Genomic DNA, 15,391 nt, shown 5'->3' on the forward strand with positions numbered 1-15,391 from the left:
TATCCCCCCATCCCCCCGGGATTTATGCCAGTGTCTTATTCACTCGTCTCCTTTTCTTTTCTCCTTCTTGCTTCCCTCCTTTCTTTCCCTTTCTTTCTTTTCCTGTTTTGTTTCTTTTTTCGGGGGGGGGGGGGGCGCCTCGGGTTTCCTCGCCCCTTAGATCCGCCTATGAAAATTGTGCAACTATTTCGGACAATTAAAGTTATGAGGTCACGTTACTTTATTATTGCTTATTAGTTTTATTGCAATTACAATCACAAGCATAATCACAATTTTAAAATGTCTTTGGTAAAATTAATGGACTGAAATCAGGTCGCAAAAATGGATTAGAAGGGGTGGTAATTGGGCCTTCCATTATTCATATCATTTTCCTGGGTAGGTCCAATTAATTCGTATTACATACATATTTCATTAGCACATCATATTCCATACATTTTTTTAAAATTCTCTTATCTACCAAATAACAGTAAAAGAAAATTCTGCTTATCCGCATTAGTATTTATCAGTATTATAAGGGTTGAGATTTCAACACATTTCCCTATTAACGGCATATTTTTTTAATGCTAACAGCCTCAGTACTAAAATTAATAATCTAACTACGATGCTTTCATTATTAGAGTATGCAAAGATGAAACTACTTTTTGGTAATTCTCTAAACAAATCAATCTTAAATCATGAAGAGTTCCCAAAAGTTCGGGCATCCACTTATTGCTTCTTCTTTCACGGCAAAATGTTTCTTCTTCTTGCCGGTATTTCGCCGACAAGCCATGTTCGGTTGGATGTTTGAATCTGTAATAAAAGAAAAAAAGGTAGCAACTAACAATATTGGTATTAAGAGACAACTTCAATTGAAAATAGAAATAAGGGTCTGCGAAAGAGAGACTACACGTGATTAGAACGGGAAATCGCCGTGTGTTTACATCGGCGGAAATTGGACAATCTGTGATATCGCGATATCAAAGTGTCTGCTGAGTCTGTCCGCTCGCTTCAGGTTGGTGATGCGATAGCCGGGGCTAGCGGGCACCCGTTGGGTTAGTAAGTAGGTTATGAAGCATGCGAATTTCGGTAAAAAGACATGCAGTTTACTTCCCAACAATACAGTATCTGGTTACTTGATCCCTGTCATTTCAAAGGCGATCACTGTTTTCAGCTGCCACCATGATCCAATACAAAGGACTCTGGTGGAGACTTTGGTATGAACGTATATACAGGTTTATTATACAGGCCAGCTAGGCAGGTCAATCAACAGGCATGGTATCCATGTTGCGGGGGGTGTATGGAGTGCTTCGATATCCATACTGATATCGTAACACCGGCCAGAATGGATATAGAAAGTACATACTGGTCAACGACAACATGCCTATTGTTCCTCAATGCAGTTTCGGTGTCTGTGTGTCTTTTTTTTTTTATTATTATTTTTTTTTTGGTTCTGAAGGGGGGTGCGTTCGCACCCTCCGCACCCCCCCCCCCTGGCGACGGCCCTGGTCTTCAGGAGACTCCTGAAGACTAGACGGACAGTCAACCTGTCCGAAACGTCGAGTAGCTCTACTAATCATCATCTCTACTCGCCGACTCAAGCCAGCATCTCCTCATCAGCTCTACTACTCAAGCTGTTCTCACTCAACATTCCTTCTGGTTTACAGTCTTTTTCAGGACTATTTCAAGAAAGAATACTCTACTATCAAATCTCCACTTTGTCGCCTATCAATTTCTTCTCTTCTTCTATCCACTGTTTCTATAACACTCCACATGGTGTACCGTAAACCACATCAGCAATATTATGCATGTACGCATATGGCGGCCATCTTGGAAAATGGACGGTATTTGTATATTTCGACATCAGAGCATGATTATATCCACAAATAAACCTCAGATTTGGACTCTCCATCCCCTAAAACCAGTATATTCCATGTTTTGAAAATTCTAGTTACCCTATACAAGAAATAAACAATAAAATTATATGGCGGCCATGCATCTTGGAAAATGACCACTATTTGTAGATTCGACATCGAAGCATGTTTATATCCCCGAATAAACCTCAGATTTGGACTCTCCATCCCCTAAACCAGTATATTCCATGTTTTGAAAATTCTATAGGAACCCTATGCAGGAAACAAACATATAATGCATGTACGTATATGGCGGCCATCTTGAAAAATGGCCGCTATCTGTATATTTTGACATCAATGCATGTTTTTTTCCTCAAAATAACTTCAGATTTGGATTCTCCGCCCCCTAAAACCTTTAACTCACAAGTTTTTAAACATCGATGCTAAAGTGAGTAAACAGAAAATCCAAGATGGCATGCCGGCGGCCATTTTGGATTTTCGCGTATATCTCAAATTGCTCAATGCTGACAGAGCTCCAGCAGCTTCCAGCATGTAGATTCTTCAAATAGAAGGTCTCACCAGTCAAAATCAGTTTTAAAAAAAACTATGACATTCCAATGCAACCTTACCCCCTAAATCAGAGTTTGGCTGCCGGACTACTAGTGTGCTTCTGTCATTACAGAAAACAGTGCTTTTAATACGTGTATGTCCGCTATTCGAATGGCATGTACAACAAAATAAATTGTAAGAATCGACTTTACTGACGTTTAACTTCAATAATATGTCAGTTATTATATTATATGACGTATACCCCGGGGGGGGGCCAATTACATTGACGAGTGGATACCATGCGCGACCAAAAAACACGTAAAAAGGATGTCTTTTTCACGATAGGGCACGTTACGTACGTAACGTGATAAGGGTGTCAAAAACACAAAAATAATGAAAAAAGGGTATCTATTTCGCTAGGAAAATTACGTGTTTAGGGTCGAATTTGCGGGGATGATGAAACAAAATTAAAATGTCTTATAAAGGATGTCCTTTTTGCCCCAACACTACGTGTTTAGAGTCCGATTTGCACGAGGTGTAGAAGGTGGGGTCGTACTAAATCAAATAAGGTAAAGACGACGACCGAATACCCTGATAGCAGACATGGTCATAATCACGTGATAATTACGTCGTATTCTCGGCATACTGGTCGTAGACAATAAATATGACGTCTTTATGACGTAATTGCGACCATTTTTAACGCCGAGTTTATGTTGCATTTTTATTTGACCAGATTATGACGTGATTATGACGTCATTAATTCACCAGTCAATGACGAGTAAATTTAAAATTTTGCATGACCAGAATATGATGTGATTATGACGTCATTTATTGACAAATCAACGACGAGTCTATCCACAATTTTACATGACCAGATTTTGACGTGATTATGACGTCATTAATTGACCATTCAATGACAAGTAAAATTTACAGTTTTGCATGACCAGAATATGACCTAAATATGACGTCATATATTGACAAATCAAAGACGAATATATTACAATTTTATATGACCAGATAATGATGTGATTATGACGTAATTAATCAACCAGTCACGAGTAAATTTACTATTTTGCATGACCAAAATATACAACGTGATTATAATAATAATATGCAACATTTATATAGCGCTTAATACAAATGTTTCTAAGCGCTGCATACCATTACCCCGGCTTTAGCACGGCTACCCTGATCGGGCGCATCGAGCATTCCAAGGAATTTCTTCCTACCGGGTACCCATTTACTACACCTGGGTCGAGAGTGGCAATTGTAGATAAACGCCTTGCCAAAGGACGTGCTGCGGTGGGATTTGAACCCCGGTCCTTGTGGTTCACAGTCCGCAGACTTATCCACTGAGCCACAACACCTTCACGACGAGTGCATTTACAATTTTATATGACCTCATTATGAAAACATTTATATATATATATACAATCAACCATAGGCAGCGAAAGCGCGGGGGGGACAGAATGGGGGGACGTTCCCCCCTTCTAATTTGTTTGTTGATATAATAACCTTTTTTTTTGCTTGTCTACTTTGTTTCCTGCATGCATCCCCCTTAATTCACGTGGGCCCCCACCCCTCCCTGAAATGTTTGTGTCCCCCCCCCCGGCCTCCCTAAAATTTAGGTTGATAACCCCCCTTTTTTTTGCTTGTCAAATATTTTTGGTAATCCACTCCCCTAAATTCAAATGTCAATTTTTTTGCCTGCGTCCATCCCTAAATTTCAGATGGACCATGCATCCCAAAATTTCAGATGGACCCCCCCCCTAAATTTTGTTGGCTTCCGCCGCAATGCATACTACAAATACGTTTTCAAAATGTTCCCTTTATTTTTCTCCCGGTGTTTTCTTTAGCATAAATGTTTAAAGATTCTGTAGGTCGCCCGGGTAGGTCGTCGTCGAAAAGTGATATTTCATTTGACACTTCAACCAAAACATATGTTTCGAATGAAGACTAAATGCCAAGTCCGATCGTCAGCAGATCAGAGCGCGCACGTGATTCGTGTATTTGAAAATGCAACCGTTAATGAACGAAGTCGAGTCAAAGTGCTGGATCGTGCAATCGACGTCCGTAATAACTTGTTCTCAATTGACTGCCTGCCCTTTTTTGACATGTCAAGACACTTCAGGGTAAGCATTTACATGTATACTAATATTCTATATATGTCTTAATTAGCTGGATTATCAGTAGAAATCAGAATAACCTATCACTGATGAAGTTATTTCAACCTGCGGTATCGTGCGTGCCGGCGTAAGTACCGCACGGTACGGTACGTGAAGTCGAACCCTAGAGTTGTGGCGATGACAACGGCTCTCGAGCCGTGGCGTTTGCTGTTTTGACTGTGAACATGTAAAAACTTTTTCTTTGCTTTCATCTTTAAAACCAATCATCAAACGTTGAAATACATTCTTATGACTTCTTAAATTTGATCTCAAAGAATAATTTTAGACCCTATTGATTATTCTCTAATTTGTATGGTGTGGACGTTGTCAATGTCAGCCATGGCATGGTGGTGGTGCTCTGCACAGTGCCCTTTCCTTGCCTTTTTCATAGGCCTAAGGCTTTGGCTTGGCCTACATTACATGTACCTTCAATTCAAGTGATGTCCGTGCAGGCTCCACTTAACCACCGCTACACTGCGCTCCACCTACCCGAACCTCAACTCGGTGAACTTGTAATTCGGATACTCCGAGTTTCAAAGGTGGGAAAAAATAAAATGAATAGGCCCTATTTATTGTAAAAATTACCCCCCCAACCAACAATGCATTAAAGTTTAAGGCGCTAATGCAGTTTCGCACCGGCCGATTACCAGCACACCTAATCACCAATACTTGTTACCAAATGTCATGACAAGTCTCTCAGTCACATTTCGATGTCAATACATCCACCACTTTTCAAAATATTGTGATCGGGAATGGCTGTATTTCGTCTTCGATCTCAACGTCGTTGATCGACATCGCTTCGCGGATCGCTTGGATTCACTGTGCACCGTAATGTTGATATGAACTGAAGTTAGCAACCAAATCATGCGAGAATGTGGCGAACAAACTGCCAGCATGCCGCATGCGAATCTATGCTCGCATGATTTGGTTGCTAACTTCCGTTCATATCAACATTACGGTGCACAGTGAATCCAAGCGATCCGCGAAGCGACACGGCGTAGACATCGCTTCGCAGATCACTTGGATTCACCGTGCGCCGTAATGTTGATATGAACGGAAGTTAGCAACCAAATCATGCGAACATAGATTCGCATGCGGCATGCTGGCAGTTTGGTCGCCACATTCTCGCATGATTTGGTTGCTAACTTCAGTTCATATCAACATTACGGTGCACTGTGAATCCAAGCGATCTGCGAAGCGATGTCTACGCCGTGTCGCTTCGCGGATCGCTTGGATTCACCGTGCGCCGTAATGTTGATATGAACGGAAGTTAGCAACCAAATCATGCGAACATAGATTCGCATGCGGCATGCTGGCAGTTTGTTCGCCACATTCTCGCATGATTTGGTTGCTAACTTCAGTTCATATCAACATTACGGTGCACGGTGAATCCAAGCGATCTGCGAAGCGATGTCTACGCCGTGTTGCTTCACGGATCGCTTGGATTCACCGTGCACCGTAATGTTGATATGAACGGAAGTTAGCAACCAAATCATGCGAACATAGATTCGCATGCGGCATGCTGGCAGTTTGTTCGCCACATTCTCGCATGATTTGGTTGCTAACTTCAGTTCATATCAACATTACGTTGCACAGTGAATCCAAGCGATCTGCGAAGCGATGTCTACGCCGTGTCGATCAACGACGTTGAGATCGAAGCCGAAATACAGCCATTCCCGATCAAGATATTTTGAAAAGTGGTGGATATATTGACATCGAAATGTGACTGAGAGACTTGTCATGACATTTGGGAACAAATATTGGTGATGAGGTATGCTGGTAACCGGCTGGTGCGAAACTGCATTAGCGCCAAGTTTAATTTCTTACTCTTGACTCTAGAGCCAAGGTACTTAGTACATAATGTGTGGTGGGTATGTGCCGCAGTGGGGACCCCCTTTTTTACACTCAAATTTCCATTCCAAGGCATAGCATTTTGTATTATTGAGGTAACCGGAGGATTAGAGCAAGAAATCTACCTTTTATTTATTGTTGATGTCTTTTGGGGGATATTTTTTACAATAAATATGCATTTTTCCCCACCTTTGCCACTCAGAGTATCTGAACGAGTTCACCGACTTGAAGTTCGGGGAAGTGGAGCGGTAATGAAGAGGAGAAAAGCCTGCTCGAACATCACTTGAGGTAGGCTTGGCCTTGCTTATAAATGTAATTGTACATAGACCCTATTCAGAAGAGATGTGTTTTTCTAAAAAATAATCCCTGTCTGAAAATTGGTAGTGATGGACACTAACCAAAAGTGGCAAATCATATATTAATTTACTATGATTAGAAAATATCTCAAACCAAAATATCGCTTCCATCTTTTCCAAACACCTTTGAATTTTGCCGCCCGATTTTGAAGGTGTCCTTATAGCTACTACACACTCGATTTATCATGCAATTTTTTTTTCTTGTTCCTCAGTTCTCAGTTTTTAAAGCATTTTCTATTGTTGGAAAAAAATAAATGAAGGTGCATACACCTAAAAAACTGCATTTTTTGTTTTCTCTACAATTTGCAATTTTATGTACAAAATATTAATACTAAAGGAGTCACGAAGATTGTGCATTTGCCATTGAAATTGCATGTGCAATGAGTGGTGAGTACCTGAAGCTTTAGGACATGTATACCTCGATAGACTAAATAAATAATCATTTCAATTTCAGTAACATCATCTGGGACAGTTGGAACAACTCTACGCTCCACATTTAATTCAGTGTCAATCCTGATTTCATCAACATGGACTGATGGAACAAAAGTCATGCAAATATGCTGTTTTGTGTAGTGGTGAGTACAATTATCACTTTTGGAAGGGATTTTTTTACATGAACATGAGCTCCATGTTTGATTCAGTTTATTTGTTCCAAAGTTAAAATGAGAATGAAGGAAAGTTATGTAATCATTGACAGTGACTGATACTCCAACATTATTCCTGTAGATTAACCCTAAATCTCCTGGGGTATTTTGATTCTTGGGGGCATTAGGGCCCCCTTAAGATCTCAGCCACGGATTGCGCTATCACAATGAAAATTTGCATGATGGTAGAGAGTGACATTTCCAACGCAGTTGCATTGGTAAATTTCACTGAATTCTTTTATTTTTATTTTGTAGGAATTAATTTTCTAATTTATTCATGAAACTTATGTATTTTATTCATGAAATCATACTTTTTGCTCTGATTCACTAAATAAAGCTCACAGAATGCTATTTTTGGTGAAATATTCTTTATAGCATTCCTAACAATTGTGAATGAAAAAATCCTGGTGCCAAGACCGATTTCTTATGTATTTTATTGCTTTTTTAATTTATGTATTTTTTTTTAAACAAGGCAAAATTAATAATGTTTAATTAGTAAAAGTAGAAATAATGATACGTTTCTGAATTTTTGCTAAATACCCGGTACACTATTTGCATTGGATTTGTACATGAAAAATACACTTACATTTTGACGTGTAATGTCGTAACCGCGCACCCGGGTGTCACAAATTTGGTCTCATAATTTATGCTAGACTTAAAAGTAAAAAGTCAGTAAGCGGCGAGGTCAAAAAAATTTGCGCAGCAGATATCGCAAAAATTGTCGAGGGGGGGGGGCATTATGGCCCTCTCCCTCCCCTGGCAGAATTAGGGTTAATGAAAAATTTCAAAAGACTAGTTTAATAAATTTTTCTCTGAAATTATGCATAAAATGATGCAAAAGTGACATCTTAACAATGATAAGAGTATTGTTTGTTTTTGCAACTTAGACAATTTTTATGATGCGAAATAGACATCTAAACAATGATAAGAATAAGAGTATTGTTTGCTTTTGCAAAGACAATGATTTTATTGGACCATGTTACACTCTTTCGGGGATTAGGGACACTATCAAAACGACATTACACATCAATTATGCACTTTTACATATGTAACTAATTAAAAGATTAAATCCACATCTGGCGTAAAAGATTTTCATTGGATGAATGAGATGAGACTGCTGCATTTTATTTACAGCCTTTCTCATTGGATGTTGCTTCACAAATGGGTGTGTCTTAGAGAGATAATAAAATGAAGATGAAATTATCTCTCTAAGACACACCCATTTGTGTCTTAGAGTGATAATAAAATGAAGATGAAATTGTTCTTAGAAGAATATCAATTCAAAGGGATTTTAAGGGATTCTTTTTTCAGAGATGAAATGGATCTCAAAATACTACCCCTGTTCCCTTCTATGAGTTTTTCTTTTAATTGAATATTGATTCAAATTGTCTTTATTGCACTCTTGCGCTCCTTTTTTTATAGTGAAATATCTCTTCTGCAGTGTCCCCTCTTTCACCTCTTATTAAGTGCCCCATTTATGCCCTCATTTATTTTTTTTCTACTTCTAAATGTTTAGACTGGTAAACAAAGGTGAATGCAATTAGCACCCTTTCATTTTTACATATTTCATATAACAGAATATAAAAGTTTTCATCTGAGCGATTGGAATAAAATAAACTGAATAAGCAAATGTCCTCCCTCACCTGATGTTGATATTCATATCAATGGATATTGATATCGATAGTGATAATGTAGATCACTGACTTTTGGCAATATGCGATAAAAAGAATTGATAATTGGAACCATTAAGTTTTGCATGCAGATGAAATAGTTTGGCTATGTTTGTTATAAGTTTCTCAATACCCCCCTTTTATTTTTTTACAGGTGTCACAAGATAAAGTACTTCCTTGATGAGTTCAGAGATGGATGATCAATCAAACATAGAATATGGTTTCTAGCAACCCTGCAGGTATCCTTCATATGCCAATGAGAGTGCATAAAGCTTGCACATATTATAAACGGTATCTGTGCTATCCCCAATATATAACATTAGACCAATTATATTGCCAAATTACAATGGAGCCTATCAAAGAAAAGGTAGACTCCAGCAAAACGTAATTTGAATATTAAAATAGAGAAAAACCAAAGAAGCACTGATAATTTCATCAAAATCTGACTAAGATAAGAAGGTTGTGAAATTTTGAGTTTAAAAAACATTAATATGCAAAACACAGGTCAAATGAGGATCAAAGACATTCTTTTGTATTTTATCATATGAAACATAGAACAGATCCATTGTCTTTGGCAGAGAGTAATTGGTCTACCGGTAATCTTATACTTAATGGGATAATAATTTAAGAGATGCTTTACATAGGAATAAGTAATTATGTAGTACAATACATTTTTCAGGAGCAACTTGGTCTGCTCATCATTAGAGTGCAGTGGGCTGATTCATAAATCTGTTAGTAAGTTAAGATTGATTTTAAGAACGACTAGTGAACCTTTCCTTTGTGCTAATTGATTATTAACCCTAAATAGACTGGGCTATTTCAACACCTAAGAAGACTGGGGGGGGCCTGATTCAGCCCCCCCCCCTTATGATCTCGGTCGTCCATCGCGCGATCGCGACGGAAATTGGCACGCGCGTTACCCATGGCATTATCTACAAAATTTCAATATATATAATTCTGTGAAAAATCTCATTGCTCATTAATTTGCCAATATATGCGTAAAATCATAAGTTTGCTCTAATTAATAAAATAATGCCCCTAAAATGCTACTTTTTGTTTCACATAATCTAGATAGGCATCTGATCAAATTTATTTTTTTTAAATTTCAACATCACATTTATTTTCTTAAGCATTCTATTGTTTTCTAAATTTCTTATGTATTTCTCTGTTTTTCGACTTTTTGTTTTTTATTGTTTTTTTCAATGGAAATTGTCAGGGACTTCATTTTGACCATAAAAAAAGATAAATTTAATTGATTTTAAGCAGTAAATGGAAAAATGATACAATTTATGAATTGTGACTAAAAACACTATTTGCATTGGATTTGTACACAAATTCACGTTTTTGAGTTATTTTGGGTCTGCACTTGCAAAATGATGGGTCGTTCGCACTGATCCTTATTGTTACATACTTTAAAGGAGAAGTCCACGCCAACAAAAAGTTGATTTCACTTAAAGGAGAATGAAACCATTGGAACAAGATAGCTTGTGTGAAAACAGAAAAATCAAAGAAACAGATCAACAAAAGTTTGAGAAAAATCGGACAAATAATGAGAAAGTTATGAGCATTTGAGTATTGCGATCACTAATGCTATGGAGATAGCAAATTGGCAATGCGACAAAGATGTGTGATGTCACTTGTGAACAACTCTAGATATATTTCACTTGAATTGCCTCTTTTATCACATCTATCCATAGATCATGTGTTCTTTCTACATGAGGGCATGTAATACATATTTTTTAAGAATACATCATGGATAAAGAGTTTGTATCATCATAAGAAAAAGCAAAAAGAGACATTTTGAGGGTATTTTATAGTCCACCAAAGGGAAAGTTGTTCATCAGTGACATCACACATCCTTGTCGCATTGCCAATGGGAGGATCTCCATAGCATTAGTGATTGCAATATTTAAATGCTCATAACTTTCTCATTATTTGTCCGATTTTTCTCAAACTTTCTTTATTCTTATTCTTTGATTTTTCTGTTTCTACACAAGCCTATTTGTTCCAAAGGTTATATTCCCCTTTAAAAGAGAAAATTTATTTTATGTGGTATTTGATTTACTCATTTTAGTTAAATTTTTGATACTTGTAAGCAATTATTTCTTATATATCAGCATTATATTCACGCAGTACAACTCATGCTACACAATATCTAGAAATATTTTAACTGGGTCAGGCTCTGGTGTCAGGAATTTCACTCATGTATGCAAGTGAAGTATTCACCTTAAACTTGGGTGTTTTTCATATTATGTATATATGGAAAACTGCTGTTACCAAGGTGAAACTTTTAAGCGACAATCACAAACCATACTTAAAATGAATACATGTTGCTTACATCCAAATAAATATGAGCTCCCATTTGAGTATCGCTGCAAATCTGGTATTATTTTCACAGACATATTGTTCAGGGTAAGCCATTTCTTGTTTAAAATAAGGTACTTGGAAGCCATATTTCTTGGACATCAGTATTGTATTACCTTAATATCTCAGACTCTACATGGGTTTATCAGTCTAACACTATCATTTGGTTTACCATCAGTTCGTCCACCCACCATTTTTTCTGAATAACCAATTGGTTTAATTGCCATACCATTTGGTCTAATTGGACTTAGTGTAATAAGTGTTAATCGGACAAAATGAAGGAAAAGAAAATTGGTATTAGACCAACTGGTTATGAGATGAAATGGACATAGACAAGCTGGTGATTAGAAGATTATTGGACCAAATGGTTGTTAGATATTTCGTTGATGGACCAATTGTCATTTGACTAAATGAGGTAGGCCATGATCACAGTGGACGAGTTGGCAATAGATGAATAGGCAATTTATCCAAATTGTATCTCTGTATTTGTTGACAGACATTGTAACTGGTTTCATAGTTCTTTGACCAGACACGGAATGGGGGGGGGGGGGGGGTGCCAATTCTGAAAGCCAAATTACCTTTTTTTAGCTTGTCAAACTTTTGGGAAAGCAATCCGCACCCTGTAAGAGTAAAATCCAACTTGTATGTTGTATTTACAAGAATACACCACACACTGTATTCTTAAAGGAAAAAAAGTTTTGTTACACGATTTCTTGAATTTATTAATAAAATATTTGTAACTGAGCTCATAATTGAAATCTGTATTTGATTTATCGTTTAATGTGTGTGACTGTGTGTATGGGTGTTTGTGTTTTGTCTGTTCTTGACAAGTCTTGGACCTACAGTCAATCTTGCAATCGTAAAAATATTGGAACTGATCAACCCATGATTTGATTTCTTTAATATTTTGAACTAAGCTAGGTTAACTGTACGTTCGAGTTGTGTTTTCATGTACAATTTCATATGTAAATCATTATCACGTCAAAATAAGTCAAAATTCCGTCATTATGACATCGTAGTCGACTATTAAAGACCTTAAAATCATGTCCAGATGACGTCTAATACTGGTCATAAATATGTTATAAAGTGACTATTAATTACGTCATAATCACGTCATAAAGATTTCATAAGTGACCATTAATGACATAATAATCACGTCAATATACGACGTCATTCTGACGTATAATACTGGTAATGAATACGTTATAAAGACGTCATAAAGACGTTGTAAGTAACCATTAATGACGTAATAATCAAGTCATAAAGACGTGTAATACTGGTCAGGAATATGGCGTAAAAACGTCATAAAGACGTCGTATTCGACTTATTAAGACGTCATAATCACGTCATTTTACGACGTTGATATGACGACGTGCGTTGGTGCAAATTCTTGACTTTAAGACGTCTTTTTACGACGTCAAAACGACGTGATACTCGTCGTAAAATAACGTCAATATGACGTCTTTTTACCCAGTTTTTGCTATCAGGGTAGGACCCGTAACAATAAAACATTCCTGTACTTGTTTAGGGGTTCATTTCAGGGAATATTTGCCAAGGGTATCGTTTTGTTTCGAATACTTGTTAAGGGTAGGGTTTCACACGCCAATACTTGTTAAGGGGTGCATTTTTAGAATATGGAAATTACGTGTTAAGGGTGCTTTTTGAGACCCCATGGTCGCGCATGGTATCCACTCGTGAATGGAAGTGGCCCCACGGGGCGTATACCCAGTTGTTGTGTGTCCGGACGATCAATTTTAGAAAGTCATTTGGAAAAATTTACAAGCGAAGTTTCATCAATTTTTAGTGCAAAATGTTACAAATATTATGCAGAACAAAATAGAAGATGATTCCTTCCATTGAATTTGTATTTTTAGTGTAATCCAAAGACGAAAAAGAAGGCTTCAAAAATATAAAGTGTCCGGACGCGCGTTTCCGTTTTACACCCTGGCGAAGGCATTTTCCGGAAAAGTAGCCAAAAAGCGACTAGTGAAGAGTCTACACACGTCGCTGGTTGCATGCAGCGCGCGACACAGGCGAGTCCACCACCGCATGCAATTTGCATAGTTACTGATCAGAGCACAGAGTTCCTCGGCACTTCATGTACAGAGAGAGCGGCAGTCAGGAATGAAATCCGAACATGCTTTTGCAGTCGCGTTGTTTATGACAGTTTTTTTTCTAAAAATAAATTATTAACTAAATGAATAGAATGACAGACAAAATCAAAATAAACAGATACTTATAATGGAAAGAAGTTTGATGGATTGATACACTTAGAAGCTGCCGAAAGATAGATATAGAAGACTGATAAATATATAGAGACAAGATAGACAGATCGATAGATAGATAGAAATAGAGAGAGAGAGAGAGAGAGAGAGGTGTATAGATAGATAGATAGAAAGAGAGAGAAAGAGGGAGAGATGGATGGATAGAGAGAGAGGGGGGGGGGGAGACAGAGAGGTCGATATATAGAGGGAGAGAGAGAAAGAGAGAGAGATGTTATAGATAGAAATATGGACGGACAAAGAGAAAGAGAGAAAAAAGACAGACAGATGCTAGAGAGGGAGAGAGATAGAGAATTTGAGAGACAGATAGATAGATGTTAGATAGATAGAAAGATAAAGAATGAGAGAGACAGAGAAGCCTATAGACAAATTAACAGATAGATAGATACATAGATAGATAGATATATAGAGAGAAATAGAGAAAGACAGACAGATCGAGATAGATAGATGAGAGATAGATAGAGGTTAGATAGATAAAGAGGGAGAGAGACAAAGAATATTAACAAATTAACAGATAGATAGATACTCTAGTTAAAAAATTGATAAATAGATAGAGAGAAATAGAGAAAGACAGACAGATGGATAGAGAGATAGATAGAGAATTTGAGAGATAGATAGATGTCAAATAGATCAAGAATGAGAGAGAATTAGAGCGACAAATTAACAGATAGATACTGTAGTTACATAGGTAGGTAGAGAGAGAGAAATAGAGAAAGACAGATGGATGGATAGATAGAGCTATAGAGAATTTGAGATAGATATATGTTAGATAAAGAATGAGAGAGACAGAGAAGATTATTAGATACTGCAATTACATAGATAGATAGAGATAGAATTTGAGAGATAGATATACAGTGCGTCCCAAAAAAAACTATACACTTTTGAAATGGCTGCCAAATAAAAAGTATATCACTTTGGGGGACAAGATCTATATACATGGAAAGCCAATACAGTCATCTTTCAAATGACACCAAAATGTTGGAAAACTATTCATGTTTGAGTGAGCACTACCCACTTAAACAAAGGGTATGAAAATTAGGGTGGGCAGGAATTAGCCTTTCGGTTTCTTTCAGTTTTTGAGAGGCGAGTCCCTTGGAACTTGCAAACTTGAGGGTGTTGTGATGAATTAATGGTCATTCATTATCAATTTAAATTGTTCGAGCAAATTTCATGAATTATCAAACTGAAATTCCATGCATGAGTGAGCGTCAATTGCAATCTTTAGTGCAGAATTTTAACTTTACAATGTGGGTCTCAGCAGTGTGTTCATTGGAGTTAGGAGAATAGGGGTAATATTGTACTTCGGTGGGTGAAGTAAGCTGATGGTAAAAGGGTCAACAGAACGTTTTGCCTCCCTCCTACAGGTCCGTCCCTCCCCTCCTGTTGAGATTGAGACTGATTGCTATTACATGTACGATTTAAGTGCAAAGCAGACTGTCAATTTGATAATAAATTCTGAAAATGTACCTATCGATCATTCAATCAACAATCTGATAGTAACTCAACTCAATCAATGTGATCAATCAAATATTCACCTTTTCAATAAATTATAAATAAAACATTCAGCTTTTTCAATAAATCATTTCATAAATCATCATAATTAGTCAAGTTTTTAATAATCATTCAATGGAAAAGAAAGATCCATCAACCATAAGTCACTTGGCATTTCAGTATTAAATCC

The 15,391-nt window shown here is 37.2% G+C and overlaps 1 long non-coding RNA gene across 1 annotated transcript; it reads left to right on the forward strand.

Moving 5' to 3' along the window:
- The first annotated feature begins 4,373 nt into the window (after positions 1–4,373).
- Positions 4,374–9,828, forward strand: LOC121416006. The gene is made up of 4 exons (XR_005970084.1): positions 4,374–4,510; positions 6,597–6,682; positions 7,205–7,325; positions 9,219–9,828. It is a non-coding gene; the product is annotated as an uncharacterized LOC121416006 (long non-coding RNA).
- The last annotated feature ends 5,563 nt before the right edge of the window (positions 9,829–15,391 follow it).

The sequence above is a fragment of the Lytechinus variegatus genome, chromosome 5 (genome assembly GCF_018143015.1).
Source record: "Lytechinus variegatus isolate NC3 chromosome 5, Lvar_3.0, whole genome shotgun sequence".
Classification (NCBI taxonomy): Eukaryota; Metazoa; Echinodermata; class Echinoidea; order Temnopleuroida; family Toxopneustidae; genus Lytechinus; species Lytechinus variegatus.